This window comes from Melospiza georgiana, chromosome 2 (genome assembly GCF_028018845.1).
Source record: "Melospiza georgiana isolate bMelGeo1 chromosome 2, bMelGeo1.pri, whole genome shotgun sequence".
In the NCBI taxonomy this organism is placed as follows: Eukaryota; Metazoa; Chordata; class Aves; order Passeriformes; family Passerellidae; genus Melospiza; species Melospiza georgiana.
The window spans coordinates 94,003,779-94,017,488 of record NC_080431.1 but is presented as its reverse complement, the minus strand read 5'-3'; positions in this window follow the sequence as shown (position 1 = coordinate 94,017,488).

Genomic DNA, 13,710 nt, shown 5'->3' with positions numbered 1-13,710 from the left:
GTAACAGCTCTGAAGTTTTTTTTTGTGGGGGTTTTTGTTTTGTTGCTTGGTTTTTTGTTTTGGTTTGCTTTTTCAATGATGTAATACATGCCCTGTTGAAGTTATTTTTGTCATCTTGGTTGTTCAGCCATTGCCTCTGCCTCCCTACCTCTTTTTTCTTTTAATTTCTTTTCCAGCCCTCAGGGCTCTTGTTTATGATAACTAAAACAAAGAAGTAAATATAGTTTCTTAGCTCTGACAATGCCTACCTGTCAATGTGTTTAAGTGCCTCCACCATTTTAGCTACACACTTCCATCCTTCATTTCAATGAATTTTATTGTACAGCTAACAGGCTTGATTGGATTACTGCCCGTGTGCAGGTGATTTTCTACTTTCTGTGTGAGGAGGGGATGTTTCCTTAAGGATTCTTGCTTGTTAGTGTTGCTTGAACTTCAAAAATCCCACTCTACTGCTGCTTGGTCTCTGATGTTACAGTAGGATTGCAGTTCAAAGGTGAGGCTCCAGAGCACCACCACAAAACATGCACACTACTGTAAAGAAAAAAAATATTTCAACTTCATAATTTAATGGCAATTTTTTTATTATCTTGTGGCTCTATTAGATTCTTCTCTGTAGGTGGCTATTCTGCAATAAGTAAGATGCTAGTGACCTTAAGGGTGAGATAGAATGGAATGGGTATGAGGATCCATGAAAGAGAAACTTGTGTGATATAATTCCTCTTTTTGAATGTTAGCTTAAAAATTTTATAGCTAGAGTGTCAAAGTTCACTCCAAAGTGAGACTTGTCTTTTATAAGCTTTCTTGTTTAAAGGCTTTTTTATTCTTTCCAAATTTATACTGTATTTTTGACAGGGTTAGCTATGCAGTAAACCACAGGTGCTATGGTTTCCCTTTTTTGTTAATTCAAAAATTATTATGTAATTTTAAAATGGAGCTCTGTGAGTCTCTGAATTGAACAGCTCACTGTGAGTGTATATAATTCAGGCTTGCATAAAACATGAGAACTATGTTCAGCCATACAACCAGAGTCTATGAATAATCTTTGATAAACTTTGTGGCTTCCTAGGCTGTTGCCTAATACTTTGAGGACTTGACACAACAAAAGACTCATATACCCACAGAAAGCAATATAGCTATAGAATAAAACATGTGAATCCTACCAGAGTGGTGCCAAAACAGTAATTAAATGGGAGGAAAAGATTCTTTTCATTGCACTTCTTCATTGGTATGAGATGGTGCATTGACTTTAGTACATTCATAAAACAAGCATGGCCATTTCAAACTCCTCTAGTTTATTGTGTTCATTTTAACATGTCGATTTTTATAGTATGCAACAAGGCCTACTTCCAGTTTTAGAGAAGAATGAAGTTTAGACAAAGTTTGAATATTTTCTGTAGGATATAGCAGTAGCTGAGAAAAGGGAAATGTTCCATTTTGTGAACAGTTTCCTTGTGTGTTTACTAAGGTTGTTGGTTTGCTCTGAGGTTGGATTTTCAAATTATGCCAAGGATTTAGAGAAGCACATTGTATAATGCCAGAGAAGGAAATCTGATAGAGTGCAACCAACTACACTACAGTTAAACACACTGCAGTTTTTCTTCTCTGATTAAAGCATGGGGAAAAGTTCGGTGCTACAGTCTGGTGCTACTGAAGGACTGAACAGGTTCCTCAAGCTTCTTGATGTTCTTTGGCAGAGAAAGCTGTTTACTGCACGTCCTTAATTTCTGAGATATTAGAGGTTGTCACCAGTGATGCCTCCTAGCATGCTGCAAGTACACTGAATTTCTGCTCCAATGTCCACCCAGCTGGCTGGGACTGGCCTAATTTGAAAACACACCTCTGCAGTGATAGAGAAATCTTTTCCTTTATTCCTAATGAGACCAAAATTCAGGTCTCAGGCTAAATTTTTCTCGGAACCTAATGTTATTGACACATATTTCCCTTTGGAGAAGAGGGGTGCACTAAGCAGTGTAAGGACTGAGGTCCTGTTCCTTCAGAGGATCACTCATAGCAACTGAAATTGAGGGAGGGGGCCTGCATCAGTCTTTGACCTTGGTGTGTATCTGTCTGTGAGAGAAAATTGTGTCTGCTGTCTCTGTTTAAGGTCCTGTTTGAGAAGCATGAAGGGATACTCTTACCTGAAGGGATAAGAGTGCATTGCTATGCTGGTGGAATGTGTTAGCAGATCATCAGCAATCACTGGCTGTGTCAAATTTGTACCGAGGTCAAAGAGCGTATAGATTTGACCTCTGCCCTGAGTCCCAAGGAAGTCATTGATCCTGTGCTATTAGCATCATCTTTTTGATATATCCAAGCCTGAAGCGTGTTTTTGAAAAGCTGCTTAATGCTGGAAAACAGCATGTGCTGGCCTCTCATTTTTCTCTGCCAAGAAAAGGGAAGTAGAGCACAGAGAATTAATTAGTGAGACTGCCTCTGAATGTAAACTTTAAGTAGCTGGTAGGTAGTCCTTTGCATTAGAAAAAAAAATCCTTTCTCTAGACACATATATTTAGCTTTCTCAGAATGGAAGCAATGGTGACCAGCTTAACATAGCATTTTCTGCACCTTCTGCTGAGTTCATGGAGAGGATGAACAAAGGCACATCCTAGCTGTGTTGTGGCACTTCTGTCACTTGAAATTCAATCTATATGTAGTTTCTCTTTTCTGTGAACTTCTCATGATAGCTTTTGATGATTTTCCTCTGAACTCCTGGTGCTTCAGTTGGTTTTGGTAGTTCATTTGGAAAATTGCTCCAGTCCCAGTATGAGGGCAGCCCCTGGGAGTAAAGAGTTTTCCCTCTTGTCACTTTATTAACAGAAGTTTTAGTGCTGCCTTTGCACAGTTCCCCTGTGAGCTGGGTGGCACTTACCTTCTCACCTTGTGTATGTGTGTGACAGTGAATGTAATAAGCTCTGTAGAGTCTGGGATTCTTACCTGTCACAATTTTAGACAACTGACTTGACTTGGTCTCAGTATATTTTTCTATAAGAAGTTGTAAACACTATTTATTGTCCCAGAGGCATGTCAAGTCAAAACTAACCTCCATTTTGTCACATCTGAATGCATGCTACGAGGATGGTATAGTACAGATGGTTTTGAATAGAATGGAGCTCTCTGAGGTACAGTGGCTTTCTGATTTCACAAAAAAATCAACTTTGCATTAGATTCCAGTTTCTTGACACTGAATCCATGTCATGGAAAGTAATGAGTAAAATAGTTCTGTTGCATTTGCTGTATCTTTGGAAGACGTGTTTCTCATTTATTGCCAATCTGCAGAGACCTTGCAACCAGCCACATAAAATACAGTGATGGTTCTAGTGGTTCAATCCCTGCCAGCATCCAAGCTCCATGTAGCCACTTGTTCACTCCCTTACCAGGGATCAGGGAGAGAATGTTTGTGGGTAAAACTAGAAAACTTGTGGGTTGAGATTAAGACAGTTTGATAGGGAAAGCAAAAGCTGTGCACGCAAGATAAAACAAGGAATTCAGTCACTGCTTCCCATGGCAGGTATCTCCAGGACAGCAAGGCTCCACCACACGTAGCAGAGACTTGGAAAGACACACAGTGTCATTTCAACATATCCCCCCTTCTTCTTTCTCCCACCTGCTTTATGTTCTGAGCATGTTGTCATGTGGGATGGAGCCTCCCTTTGGTATGTTGGGGTCCCCTGTCCTGGCTGTGTCTCCTCACAATTTCCCAGTCTCCTTTCCATCCTGGCTCTAGGAAAAGTGGGAAAGGCCTTGGCTCTGTGCAAGCCCTGCTCAGCAATAAAAAGCACCTCTATATTATCATCACTGTTTTCAGCAGAAATCCAAACCATAACCCTATACAGCCACTGTGAAGAAAGTCAAGTCTATTCCAGCCAAAACCAGTACATGGTTAATGGTTCTGGGAGCTGGAGTTAGTGAGCAGCAGATTGGCAAAAGTGATGTGGAACCTGATCCCTCTGCAGACTTCTGCTACTTTTGAAGGGCAATTTTACTTTAAATGAGACTGATTCCTACCTGTGAATTACTTTTTTTTTAGAATTTCAATGAAATGTAGGAAAAGGAACAAATCATTATGATGATTACTCCTTTTCTTCCATACTTCTATACATAGCTGGCTAATTGGCCACTCTGTACCTTCAAGGAGGCTCTTAAGGTAGAAGAGAAAAATGCCTATATGCGTTCTGGTTACAAACACACCTGCATTTACCTCATTTTATTCACTAGAGAAGTAATAGAGAAAGGGTTTGTGAAAACTTTTTGGTTGTAAAGGATTTTGATAAATTTAGGAAATAAATTACAGTTGTGTTCAAGGTGATTTAAGTAAAATAGAGATGATGAAGATGATAACAAAGGTAGCTTTCTTCATGCTAGCAGAACAAAATTCAATTCAACATCAAAGGAGGATAAATAGGGATAAATGTAATGGCAACCTTTTGTTCTGTGAATGCTGTCACAATGGGCTTGGAAGCCTGAGCAAATAATGAGAGGCAGAAAGAGAAACAGCAAGTGCATGAGAGAGACAGCACAGCAGAGAATAGGAGCAGCTAGAAGAAATATCTGTCGTATTAATCATAGCAGAGACAAAGGGAAAGCCCAGGAGCTGAGACAGCTTGCTGTGAGCAGTAATCTGGATATAAAAGTGTAAGGTCTAGATGGAAGATGGGATTCAGAAATGTCACTTTTCTAAAACATCCTCATCACTTACTTCTCACTTAAGTGGTTTGATTACTTTGCAGATCATGCCTTGATTCTCCCCACACATCTTTTCTTTTCCTGTTTTGTTCTTATTCTTTGATGTGATTCGAAATTTTAACACAGTGGAGGAGCAGCCAGCCCTCTCTTACCTTCTGAAGGCTCGTGTCTTGTTGGTTGCTGTAGTTACTCTTCCCACCATTCAAAGAATCACACTTGTAGGTGTTGTGATTTAATCCCAGCCAGCAGCCAAGCCCCACGCAGTTGCTCACTCACTCCCCAGCCAGCAGGACTGGGGAGAAAATAGGGAGGGCAAAAGTGAGAAAACTCTTGGCTTGAGATAAAGACACTTCATTAGGCAAAGCACAAAGATAACAAGGAGTTCACTCACTGCTTCCTATGGGCAGGAACGTGCTCAGCCATCCCCAGGAATGCTGGGCTCCATGTTTTGGTTTTGGGAACACAAAACATCATCAGGCCTAACCTCCCCCCTTCCTATTGGGGAAACATGCCAGCAGGTAGGTGTTTGGAGAGTTTGGAGAGCTTAATTACCTGAAAACATTAGGCATGAAAAATGTACATCTCAATTATAAGAAATTGCAGGATGAACAAAGAAGGGCCTCTCTGGTGGTTTGTATTCAACACCACAGCCATTCCCCTAGATTTTTGAGAGGTCAGAGAATGGGCTGCCAAATTTGTTGTGCATTTGCATTTTTAATTTATTTTTTTAATGTACATGGTTATTTTTTCTTATGCAGCCATGCAGTCACCCTGAAATAGTAATTAAGAAGCATTTATTTCATGAACAACACCCAAGAGAATCAAGCAAAATCAAGATCACTTCAAATTTAAGGCTGCCTGGATACTGAAAAGTATTATTACATCCAATAGTTGGGTAAGAAAAATGTGAACTTGCCATTAATCCTTGGCTAACAATGCATGTATGTATTTCCATATAGAAGTATTTCTGTGAGGGTGCAGCAGAAGCCTAAGTAGCCAGGAGATAAGGAAAAACAATTTGTGTTAATGGGACTGTAACACTTACCTTGACATCTGAGAACTTGCATGAACATTTATTGTGTTTTAAACTATTTTTTTTAAAGATACAAGTGAAAAACAAAATGGATAATTGCAGGTTTGATTTTATTTAAAGTCTCACTTTATAAAATCAAATAAATTACAGCAACTGTTTAGAGCCATTAACTACACTTATTGCTGGCATACATTTCTTATATTTTAGTCCAATGATGGCAATATATTCCACTGTGCAAAAAGAGTGTTAATATATTTAAACCAAGGGTTATCTGATTTTCTAATTATCTTAAAGTACATGTATTAATTTGCAAATTATTCACATTCTTCAAACCATGCAAAGCAACAACAGCTCATACATGATCTCATGCTCATAATTCAGTATAATATTTAAGGTGATGTGACAGTCTAAATGTCTCAATCTATGCAATTTGACTTCAAAGCTGCCTGTCTTCAGCTGGTTTCCTTGTGACGGCCTGCCTATTTTGCCTTGAGTAACTTGTTGTTAACCTGGGAAATAGAAATGCTAGCATTTTTCCACCTTTTTGAAGTACTGATGGGAAAAAAACATATATTGAGGTACTTATATCATTCCCAAGTAAAAAATAACATTTGTATTTTCAGAAATAGATGTCTAAGAAAGTAGTAGAAGTAAAGAAATTAATTCTTTTGTGATATTCATGTATAATAAATGATACAATATTATTCCTAGCCAAGAAGAAGGATTTTAAGTTCACAGTAAATGTCACTTTTGGAACTTCTCATGGACTAAAAATTCAGATTATTTTGTCAGAGGCTGATGCTCAGTTTTCCAGAGTGTACAGCAATCTAGATTCCCTATGTGCTGTTACTACAGCAAATGTGACAAAAACCCATCAGCCAAGACATTTGCAGGAGAATGTTGGAGATGATCCAAAGGCTCATTGAGCTCTTTTGGATGCTGAAATCCCAGAGTCTTGGACCTCAGAGAGTTTGCCCAGTGGGCTTGTTCCAGAGCTGCCCATCCTGCAGGGCTGAAGACCGCTGGCTTGGGGATCAGGAGTACCTTACCTTGAGAGAGGCACTTGTCAGGCTGTCCCTGGGCTGGGGTTCAGTTTCTGTGATGGCAACGCAGAAATATTCTTTTAAGACCCTGATACTACTGATGTTGTGTTTCTTCAGAGCTGTGTGTCCTGCTGGGAAGATGTGCAAGCCTCTTTCCAAAGTCACACAGTGCACATACCCAGAGTTTTAGCGGTATTTAATGTCTCTTGGTCTGATCACTGAGCAGAATGTGCCCAGTCCAGGCCATGTTCCAAACATTCTCCCAGATGAGGAGACATCAGGAGGCAGCGTGGCCTCCTCCCCAGTGTCTGTGTTTGTGGAGGGGATTATCCTCTGTTGGACACAGGGCCCTTTCCAGCCTCTTCTGCTGCTTTTGCTCTTTGTATTCATGGAATTGGACTGGAACTATCATTATTTTTGGTCATAAATACCTTTGTGGCGTGTTGTGAGCAGACTGGAAAAGGTATAAGTTTTCCAGGCACAGTTTTTGCAGTGTCTTTATTTGCTACTAATTATGTTTTCTAAATCTGAAAAACGGAGATAGGAATTTAAAAAAGGAAAAAAAGTCAGCTTGTGTGAATTAAATGAAAACGTGATAAAATCACTAAAGAGGTGCATGAACTTTAGTGCAGCTACATTAGTTTACTTTGCACATGACATGAAAACATACTAATACATGTCTCTTAAAATACATATTTAAGTCTACAGACCACAAAAAAAGTGTATTTTATGTAGCATCATATACAATTCAAAGCAAATGTTTTAAAGGTAATAGGCATGTTTTGCATGCTGAGAGAATGTGCACAAACCCAATCTGCAAAGTGGATGAATCCATTATGTAAATCTAAAGTTGTCAAAGTGATCTATTATAACTATTTCTACTGTCAGCTGTTCAACATAGCACAAATTCAGCAACATACTCATCTTGATAGGGGAGAGTATTTAGATATTATACCAACTACTTATTAATCTTACTGATTTCCACAGCACCTATCACAATGACAATTTTTGTTATGGGAATTAATGCTGAAAACAGAAGATGACAATCAAAAGCTAACAAAAGGAGTGTCATGTTCGTGACTTGAATATAAATTTAAGGCTGTGAAGGAACAACGCAGCTTGGAGCATTGCTGCTGGAGGCTAGCCTTTCATCAGAGGCTCATGTTTAGAAACTAGAACTGTTGGGAGGGAACAAAATGTCACTAGTGATGGCTGTTTGTTACTTATGTGAGAGACGTGCTCTCCATTTGGTTCATAGCATGCTGCATACAAAACAAACAAAAAAAAAAAGGATCTAAATGGCTCCAATTTGAACATCACTGGTGTTTTCTGGAGAGAGTTTGGGGGCTACTCTTTAGCATCCAGAACTAGTCATTGAGTATTTCTTCTCTTTTATTCTCACAGAAAATACTTCTCCAGTCTTGCAGGTGAGGCAGTATTGTAAAAGATTTTTCTGTCACTGCTTTTGCTATCTTTGCTTGTCATGCTAGATATGAATTTGCACTGTGAGAAATTTAGCAGTTCAATGCAAATGTTATTCAAACATTTTAAAAATATTCTGCCTGTGAAAGTTACTTTAATTATTTTTGTTGTGTCTACTTTAATTTTAAAAGATGAAGTGAAATATGTTGCTGCAACCCAACAGTTGCTTCTTCCTAACCAGTAAGAACACCTTAAAGCCTTGAGCCAGGTCCTACAAAACTTGTCCTTTTCATGTGTGTTAGGGTTTCATAAAAGAGAAAATGTTCATTAGACAACATTGTGAAGTTAATATATGTGAGCCTGAAAGGATTAACCAGATATATATCCATTAAATTATAGCAAACTAGTGCTTTCTTTGCTTCCTTTTTTAATTACAATTTTAGTGAGTGCCCCATGCAAATTTCTTCATTTGCATACATTTACAGATTCAATAGATTTGGATGTTGGCTCCTTCCAAAAATAGGCAGAGCACTGCAGTTCACCATAGTTAATTTAATGTTGGCTGGACAGCAGTACCATTCTGTAGGGGCTAAAGGATGAGGCATCCACATTTGTTCACTACAGAAAGAATTCAAAGTGCCAAGGAGTGCCCAAGGGCTCAGTGTGCACCCAAGTCTTGGCTTCAAGTCAGCAGAATGGGTAATGGGTTAACCAGTGAATGCCCTGAAATCCTCCTCTTATTATTTGGCATTGGGGTTGAGAGTTGGAGGCTCTTTTTGTGGTTTGTTTTGTTTAATTTCAATACAAAATTTGCTTTGGACCAGCAGAACCTTCCAGTCATTGTTAAAAAAATAGAGAACCAAAAAAAAATATTTTGTCAAAAACTGCCATATTTTTCAAGAAACTCTTTTAATGTTTTGCAGAAGGAAGATTTCAGATGATCATCACATAGTCTACTTAGCAATGACATATTATATTTGTGAATATCTGACACTTTGTGACTACACAGTGCGTCCTGTAGATTAACTCTGTTTGGGGTGGAACAAGCTGGGCAAGCTGCAGGGAGGTTTCAAAGATCTCCATTACTGCCAGAAGTTTCAAAGCAGCACTGTTGGCATTTTAGAGGGGCTCTAAAGGCTCCACATTTAATGCTTGTGATTCTTTCTCTGCAGACTGGTGAGCATCTTGGCACAAGTGAGACACCAAGCAGAAGGTTTGCCAACTGTGGGCCAGATGAGACCCAAATGCACCCATGTGTGCAGCCACAGTGTGCCACCAAACGAGTGGTTTGGCATCTTTGGTGAGTGATATTCCTTGCTGTCCTTGGCCAGGACTGTCCAGGAATGAGCACTGTCATACTAGCATTTTCTGCTTGATGGTTTGTTTGGTGGTATATTTTTTTCCTTTTTTTTTTTTTTTTTTTTTAAGGGGTGTTCTGTTTGTATTTGTCCTTTTATAGAATTCAAATTTAATATAAAGAGATCATGAAGAGTTTAATTCCAATAAGTTCAGTTAGGCACAAATATATACCCTGCACTTTAGGTGTTGAAAGGTTCTTTTTCAAAGCTTCAGATGAGATCCTCTGCATGAATGCTAATGCACACATTTTAATGTGTGAGGAATTCCCTGCCTCTTAGTGAATTTGTCTGTGCTTTCTTGGGTGTCTTTGTGAACCCTCTTTTATTGCCTTACTAAGAAGTAAAGCTGGTTAATTACAGTTTTTTCCTGAAAAGCTTTATCCATCATGGAATTACTGCTGAAAGGGAAGGCTGCTTACTTGGAAATATTCCTTTGGAACAGTTTGAATCATTGTTATTCATAAGACTGCATTTTCAGGGTGTCACACTGTTCTCATGTTATTTTCCATGAAAAGTATTTAATAGTTTTGAAATTGTTCAGCATTTTGTGGGGAAAAAAATATTTAGAGTCAAAACCACATAATTTAATAATTTTATGTTGTAAATATTTTTCTGATTAATTTTAATCAATAGGAAATTATGTCCTTCAAAACCAGAAAGTTATCTGGTGTGTACTGGAGCCTGGGAATCTCTAAGGGAGAGCAATGCTCCACTTTGTGTCACATGCCTTTCCAGAGGCTGGCTGGGGATCTCCAGCCCTCCACCAGCCGATGTTTAGGGACAGACCTACATTTGGAGCCAGGATTTTGCTGTTTTTCTGTTCAAACAAGGACTGTGATTTTAGAGGACTTGTTGCTCTGTTTTATTCTGCAGCAGTTTTGCATGTACCTTGTGCTTGCATTTCAGATTCAGATCTGTCATTTTTTGCAGTATTTTTTATTATGTGATTATGGTTCTGTTGTGTTGGCAGCCACTAACAGATGGCTTAGCTCTTTAATATAACAGTTATTTGATGTATGTATCTATCCAAACAAAGTACTTGATGGATATCTGGTACTGGAAAAACAAATTGTTATCAGTCTTATTGAAGGTAATAAAAATATTTTAAAGCAAAATTTAACACGTGAGTATTGAATTTTTATAAAACACAGTGACAGGTTGAAATAAAAGAGGCAAGCTAAAACAGTGAAACATTCAGGTGATTTTTCTTCAGATCTGTGCAGAGGCTCTTCTAAAAACTAGTAAATGTTCCTGGTATATTTCTGAAAAAGTAAAAGCATGAGCACTATAATCAGTTTAAATATTTCTAATTCTCATCCAGAGCATGTCAATGCAGAAATAGTGTATAACTCAAGAAATATGAGCTGTGCTAAGGTATTTTCATTGAAAAGAGTCAAGATCCACTAGTTTGTATTTCAGAACTGCAGACAGCTTCAGTCATGGTACTTTGGGATAAGACAATTCCTTTATGAAACTCTCTCTTGAGATTTGTAACCGCACTTGAAATTGTCTTCAAAAGTCTGTTTTTTATAAAGAGGTGTCTTCTAAGCTTCATCCAGCTGACAACTTCCTATATTAAAAGTTCTTTCATCCTTCATGGTAATTGAAGAATGTTGTCCTAAGACAGGAAAAAAGTACACACATGCAGTTCAAGTAGATTCAGTTAATTTTTTTGGGTGTGGACTAACAGAAGGAAGCATCTGGTCCTCCTGGCAGTCTGTGTGCTAGAGACTCTTCAGTCTACACGAATATAAATTAAAAGATGAGGCATAAGTTTAATTGATGGGTCACACCGTAATGTTATCAAGTCCGTTTGCTAGACTAGTGTTTCCACGTTGGCAATGCAGCGCTTGTTCCCAGTCTCTCCAGAAGATATTCTGCTCACTAGACTTGATGGGAAAGAGAACACTTTCTCTACCATTTTCATGGCCGGATAGCCTCAAGCCAGTTCTCTTATCACTAATTTTGATTGAAGCAGAAATTGCTCTCCGTGTCTGTCTTCATTGTACTCTTGGAATTTTGACTAAAAACTGGATATTTTATGTAATTTTTTCTGCCTAGCATCTTGTTCATGGAAATAAGATTATTGTGTACTGAGAATTGAACTGTAAAGGGCAATCTATGATAATATTTTTAAGTTAGATTTTCTTTTTATTTCTAACATTTCAACACGCTTTTTTCTTCCCCACCTAAGAAATTAAATGAAAGTAACACAATTAGATGCTCCATAGGATCTCTGAAAAAATAACATTTTCCTGTTCTCTTCTGAGTCTGTATTATATAAAGCTCTTTCTACTTTGCAATAACCATTTGGCCTTCCTCATTTCTTGCATCTCTTTCTGCCTCTCCTTGTCTATCATTAACAGGTACAGAATTTTAAAAAAATTGACTTAGATCCCAATTTTTAATGTATTGTTGGGAGTTACTCATCTGTTTCTACATTATGTTCTGTGGAAATCTTCATGTGGAAAGATAATCTGATAATACAATGTTGTCTGTAATATCCTTTAATTCCAGATCATAGTCAGTCATTTCTCTGTCTTCCCATCTCTACAGAGACTTTCTGCTCAGTAGAAACTTCTGAAACCAGAATAATTTTCTCCAAGAGGTTTAATCTTGGTTTTGTATCAATATTGTGAAACATTGATCCTTCTATCTTATCTAATGGTTCATTTGCTAAGACAAATGACCCACTTCCTGCATGGGCCTGGAAATAATTTACTCTGATTATTAATAAGTTGAATGTAATTAATAGACATAATTTTGTAGCATGAAGAAGTGAACTATTGGATTATATAAAACTTTAAAGAAACTGTAGATCATTGACAGCATCATAGAATCACAGAATATCTTGAGCTAGGAGGGAACCATTAGGATCATCAAGTACAACTCCCTGTTCCTCACAGAACTACCTAAAACCAAACCATGTGACAAAGAGCATCATCCAGACACTTCCTGAACTCTGACAGGCTTGGTGCCATGGCCTCTTCCCTGGCTGGCCATTCCAGTGACCAAATTCTCTCTCAGTGAAGGTACATCCACCTTCAATCCCTTTCCTCGTGTGCTCTGCTGGTCACCAGAGAGGGGAGATCAGAACTTTCCTGTGCTGCCCTCCGTAGGGCAGATGAGACCTGAACAAAGCCACCCCTCAGTCTCTTCTTCAGGCTGAACAGGCCAAATTACCTCAGCTCCTCTTTATAAGTTTTTCAGTTTAGAAATTTTGCTGTCCATGATGCTATTGCTTCTACTAGAAATATCTAGTTTTGTTTTTCATATTTTTTTATTTAATATGAGAAATGCAAAACTTGAAGCCTTTTGAAAAAGGAAGCGTTGATGTTCTCTTTTATTTTTGTTTGGCTTTGGGTTTGTGTGTATGTGTTTTGTTTTGGTTTTGAGTTCTTTTGTTTGTTTTGTTTTGTTTTCATGATTTAGTTACTTTATTTCACAAGGAATCAGAAACCAAAGTTCTCAGCTTTCAGGTGAGTGCCTTATCTTTCCACAGGCTTCTAGATTTTTTGTATCATTACTGATCCATGTCCCATCCTTTAGACTCATAAAGTTGTTCTCACCACCTGGTTATTTCTTTCCTTCTCAATGACTTTTTTAGCATTTTACACAAGCTGGCAAAGTAACAGCAGGAAACCAGAGAAAACCACCTCAGAATAATGGTTATGGGCACACTCCTGGGAGATGCAAGATATAGGTTCAAATCCTTCCAATTAATTGTGTGGCTCCCAAAGCCCAGATAAGTAACTGCCTAAAAAGCTAAAAGAATAAAGCTTAAAATGTTTCCAATAATAGAGGAATGTGAAAGCAATTTGTGGTTTCAATAGTGATAACTTTAACCTGAATTTATTAGCAGATGACTTAATTCTCTGTGTCGGATATAGTTGTCTCTTTTGGTGATTTTGCTATTTTTTTCAAACTATTTTTTTGATTTAATTTCCAAACTTTCAAAAAACAACCCAAGCAACATCAAAATATCTTTAATAGTGTTTATTGCAGGTCAGCCTGAATGTTCTCTTAGCTGTGTTCTCTGCAGCTAGGTCCTGTACACTGCAGAGGCTGTGGGTACCCAAGGGTTAGCAATTCAGTCCCATTTCCTGTGACTTGACTTCTCCAAACTCTTTACTTTAATTACAGTTTTGACAAGGCAGCTCTTTATAGGTTC